Source organism: Merops nubicus, unplaced genomic scaffold (assembly GCF_000691845.1).
Source record: "Merops nubicus isolate BGI_N331 unplaced genomic scaffold, ASM69184v1 scaffold5599, whole genome shotgun sequence".
Lineage (NCBI taxonomy): Eukaryota > Metazoa > Chordata > Aves > Coraciiformes > Meropidae > Merops > Merops nubicus.
In genome coordinates this window covers 1721-7016 of record NW_008632920.1, presented here as the reverse complement: position 1 = coordinate 7016, position 5296 = coordinate 1721, and positions in this window count along the sequence as shown.

The following is a 5296-nucleotide window of genomic DNA, read 5'->3' as shown; positions in this document are numbered from 1 at the left end:
AGGGCACAGTGTCCTTGGCCTCCAGCTGGATGATCTGTCTTGTGTGTGTGTCAGGTCTCCACTTGGGCTTCAGACGTGATGGCTGTGAAGGCACTTGCCCAGTTCTGGAGCAGCAGAATGGAGGTGTCCACCCTACCGTGGCCTTTAACGGCATAGTCACGTTTCAGGGAGACTGAGCCACTCGGTGCCCAGGTTGAAAAGTGTTCAGTGAGTATTTAGTGCTCCCTATCTCCTTTTTTAAATCATAATTCACATCGTGGCCCTGTATGCTTATTGTGTGCTCTCTGATACTTCATTTCCTTCTGGGTGTCTCTGCTGCGCTTATCACCGACAGCTGAATTGCAGAGCTCTGAAAACCCTTTTCAGGATTGAGTTACAAGGTTAAGAGAATATTCTTATCAATAAAGTGACAAAACACCTTTCTGATTGAGACGATGCCAAGGGCAGATCCTGTTAGAGTGGGCTCTTCAGATCAGCAGATGAGGTCCCTGACTCATGCTCGTTGCTCAGCGTGTTTATACAGCAGGATTTGGTGTACTGGCTGTTCAGGTTGCACAGAGCTGCAGTAAGGTTTACATAATGATGCTACTTTTGTTGCTTAAAACTTTGACTAGTGTAAAATCCTGCAGAAACTCAAGTTTAAAGTTTTAAAATAAAACTTATGACAACCAAAGAAGCATTTCTCCCAAAGAGGTTGTGAGCTGCAGTAAGGTTTACATAATGATGCTACTTTTGTTGCTTGAAACTTTGACTAGTGTAAAATCCTGCAGAAACTCAAGTTTAAAGTTTAAAAATAAAACTTATTACAACCAAAGAAGCATTTCTCCCAAAGTAAGAGGTTGTTAGTATTTTTTTGCCTTCATCCTCGCAGCCTCCTTGGCCTGAGAGAACAAAATGGTGCTCCTAGAAGCTGTTTTGGAGAAAGCCTTCAGCAAATATTCTTTGCATATGCCCTTTTGTAAATTAAACTAGCAAATTTCCATATGCATGTACGTGTATGAAAATGTCACTGATCTTTTAATCCAAACTGTTTTTTAGTGCAGGGCTCGTGCTCTGAGCTTGCCAAGTAATGGGGGTTGTGCAGCCACCAGACACAGCAGTGAAGCAGGAGCTGGCCCATGGGGACAGACAGAAGGGGAGGACAATGATCTCCTTGGAGCCCCAAGGATTTCAGGGGTGCAGAACAGTACATCAGCTACAGCAATGCAGCTGGTTTCTCTTGAGCTTTGTCTGCTTCTTCCTTCAGGGCAGACTGGAGCTGGGATGGTTTTCTGAGTGCCAACTGAACTTCCAGCTGAACGGGCATCTGTCTGAGGCTGAATCCTGCAGCCTTGCCAGTGGTGTGGTCTGCAGGGGGGCAGGAGCCAGCTGAAAGTCCCTGGGGGCCTCCTGGGCATCTCCTTCTATAAACCATGCAAACAAAGAGTGATGGCAGAGAAGCTGGCTTGGTGGGCAGCAAGGCTGTGGGCAGTCAGCAGGGCTCGTGTGAGGGAAGTCAGCAGCCATGGGAAATTCCAGTGTAAATGTAACAGAAAACCTAGAAATGAGGCTTTTTGTATCTGCACCGTGGGGCTTAAGCAGTCAAACAACTACCAGAGGCTGCTTGTTGGCTCAGGATGTTTTAATTTTAGCCACTGGGTCGGAGTTTGAGAGGAGAGCTCCCTGCAGGTCCTCTCCTGGCAGTGAGGTGAGGGAGTGGGCTGTTGGCCTTTCACCCCCAGCTGCCTTTTTATCATGCTTATTGTCTCCTCAAGGAGCAGCCTGTGTTCTCTTAAGCTAATGTCAATATTTCAATGCAAGGCAGAGTACAGCTGACCCCAGCAAAATCACACTTCATTGCCTCAGTCAGAAGATAAGTGGCTGTGTGCCCTTTTCCTGCTTTGAAATGATTGCTTTGGTTTGATTGAATTTCCCTCACTGCTTTGGTCTGAGCAAGTTTTTGAAGTGAACCCTAGTGCTGTGTAGACTGGAGGAGCTTCCTTTTCTCTCTCATCCCTCAAGATCCTTTTCTAGAGGAAAAATCAGAAAGGATTGATGGAATCAGGTTTCTCTATAAGTTATTCACCAGTTCTTATACTGAAAAAAAAATAATCATCTGACTTTCAAAACAGTTGGGAGGGTTCCTGCTAGGTGTGAAAGAGAAACTTCTCTTGGAGGTGTGTGATTCTGGGTTGTTTCAAGCTTTCCAGACTGGAGAATGGGAGGATCAGCCCTTTGGGCAGGTGGGAAAGGTGGATTTCCTGTGACTTAACCTGGCCTTAGAAAGCCACAAAGGTCAAGATGGATATCACTGTCTCATCCCTGCTTTCCTTCAGGCAACATCACCTTGACCCAGTCAAAGGGATGTGGTGGTGATGGTGGAGTCCCCATCCCTAGAGGTGTTCAAAAAACATGCAGACGTGGCACTTGGGGACAGGGTTTAATGGTGATGGGGGTGTTGGGTGGTGGTTGGACTTGATGACCTCAGAGCTCTATTCCAACCTTAATGATTCTATTCCATAAAGCCCAAGAGACGTTTGTTCAGCTTGTTCTTTACAGGAAGATGGAGCCCACAGCTCATCCCTTCCAGATGATGTGGTTTTGGCTGTAGCAGATGATGGTGTGCAGCTCGTGCCTGAGCTGAGCAGTGTGTTGTCAGGCTGCTGCTGGAGGCGGGGGGAGGAGGGAGCCTCTGCTTCCTGCCAGGCAGTTCTTGTTCCTCTGGGGGGTTCCCATCCCACACTGCCAGCACCTCTGATGTCTTCTTCTCTGCTGCTCGGCTCCTCGGGAGCGCTGTGATGTTCTCCTGTGGCTCTGGAGATGGCACTGGCAGTCTGAGAGATCAGACAACCTGCAGACCCAAGTGAATGGCCACTTTTCCTTCTCCTGCTGCTGCAAACACCAAGCCCAGCTTCCCTCCCAGCACCTTGCTTGCCACATCCAGCATCTCCCACCGTGGCTGTGCTTGTAAGGGCTGGATGCCCTCCCTCTTCCCCTTGGTCACCTCGCCTCCATCCTTTCCTCTCTCCTGACCCATTTTGACTTTCTCTTCTTTGTGTGCATGTCCTCTGTGTGTGTATAGATCTGTGGGTTTAATCCTGGATGCAGTTTTTGCCCTGCTCTCTGCACCCAGCTATGCCCCGTGCCCCTCACTACTGCCACCCCAGCTGCTCTGCTCCCTTGGGCAGCCCTGCAACCCAGGAGGCACCATGACACCAGCCTGTGCCACCCCCACCTTCCCAGGGCTCCTGGCCTTGCCAGGCACCTCACCAGGCTGAGCAGAAGCACCCTGAGATGGTGCCAGATGTGCAGAACAGCTGGTTGTGGATGCTGTGTGACCTACCAACCCGGGTGGCCAAAACTGCAGCCTGGGGAGTGACCCCCCATGCACAGGGCACAGCAGATGCCTTCCTGGGTGCCCTACTTCAACCTCTGCAAGTCATAGCAGAGTCTCCTTTCCTTCCTAACTTCACCTGCCTTGTTTGCTGATGTCACAGGGCTCAGGTGGCCTCTTGCCCCCAGGGCACTGGAGTCCTGGCCTCAGAAAAGCAGCAGCAAAACATCCTCCTGTCATCCACTTGGGCACAGGAGCTTGTCACCAATATTACCTTTCCAAAAGCAACTTTTTAATGACTGTTGGCATGGAGACAAGCATTTGGAGTACTCACTGTTGGCATCATCTCTGCTCCCTTAGCACAGGGAGAGGGAACCTACAGCTTGTCAGCTGGCTCTGCCTGTGACTAGGTTTGTGTGGGGCTCTCCCTGTACCACCCCTCCCCTCCCAGCACCTCCCAGTTGCTGTGGGCAGGTGCAGGCAGCAGGGTGCTGGGCTGAGGCTCCCCGTGCAGGGAGGTGCTGTGGAGTGGTCTCAATGAGCTGGTCCCTGCCTTGCCTCTGAGATCCTGTCTCTCCCCTGCCACAAGTCTTGGCTGGTGTTCTTGGCACCGAGTAAGGCTCGCTGGCTCCTCAGCACTGCTGTGCTCAGCACCTCCAGTCCTTGCCCTCCCTGGAGAGCTTTCCAGTCTATTCCTCGACATACTTCCTCTGGCAGCTGCTCCAGGATCCCTGTTCCGTGCTCCCAACAGGAGTAGTGTCCCTGAAGTGGCAGCTAGCAGCTTCAGGTGGCTGGTGAGCCCCAGCTGAGCTGTGACTCCTGCAGCCCCACGTCCTGCACCACGTGCAGCCTGCCCGAGCTCTGCACTTCACCCTTGTCCACATGGTCGGCCTCACTCAGGGCCAAGGACTTGATTTCTCTGTGTTTCTGGGGAGGATTAATTCTGCACCCCCCTGTCAGGCATGTCTGAGCCACTCCTTCCAAGGGCAGTCTCAGCACAGTCTCTCCTGATGGAGGCAGGTCCTCAGGAGCAGCAGGAGCCACCCCGGATCAGCCACGAGCTTCACCAGCCATCCTCCTGCAACCTCTGCTCAAAATAACCTCTGTCATTTCTCACGAGTAAGTGGAGCGTGTGTGACTCCTCAGCCCTCTGTGCTGCACTGGAGCTGGGCTGAGCTGCCTGACTCACCAGGAACCTCCTGACTACGGGGAGTGCTGCGGGCACGGGCACTGGGGAGGTGAAAAGTGTCCCTGCCCTCTGGCTTTTTGCAGGCCCTGTTGCTTGCAGCGTGGATGAAGAGTGGCCTGAGCCTCCTCCACTCAGCCCCTGCATCTCCACGGCTCTTGGAGAGCTGGTCCCCCCCAGTGGTGTCTCACTGGTTGGGGTCAGAGGGTGCTCGGTCTGTTGGCCACCCAACAAAGTGAGATCCTGCTCCTGCACTCCTGGCTGAGGTGTCCACGATCACCCCTTGACACCAGAGCTTGTCAAAGGCACCTAGTGCTCCAAAGACAGACCCACGAGGAGCTGGTTTTCAAGCTGATCTGTGGGATGGGAGCAGGAGCTTCCAGTCCTTTGGGAGGAAATTTGGTCCCTTCCCCTGCAGGAACCCATGACCCTGATGGTCCCAGCTCTCCAGAGAGGCCAGCAGGCAGCAGCATGCTGAAGGACAGTGGCCCTGTCTTGGGGGGATCTGGGCCCATGCCTGCATGGGACAGGAGAGCCTGGGGGTGGTAGGAGGTTGCTCCTGGAGGTGTTTGGCTTGGGGGAGTGTGGGAAACCACCTGCAGCATGTGGAAGGGGCGTGGCAGTGTGTGCCACGCTGAGAGTCCTCTGTGGGGACCCCAGGGGGGGCTGGAGAAGGTGTCGAGGCTCAAGCACCGAGGTGCTGGCACCTGCTGTGATTTTGGCTGGTCTGCACCCACTGCTGTGGCTCCTCCTGGGTGGGAGTGTGGCTTGTGTGTGCGAGTGTGGGCTTGGGGACT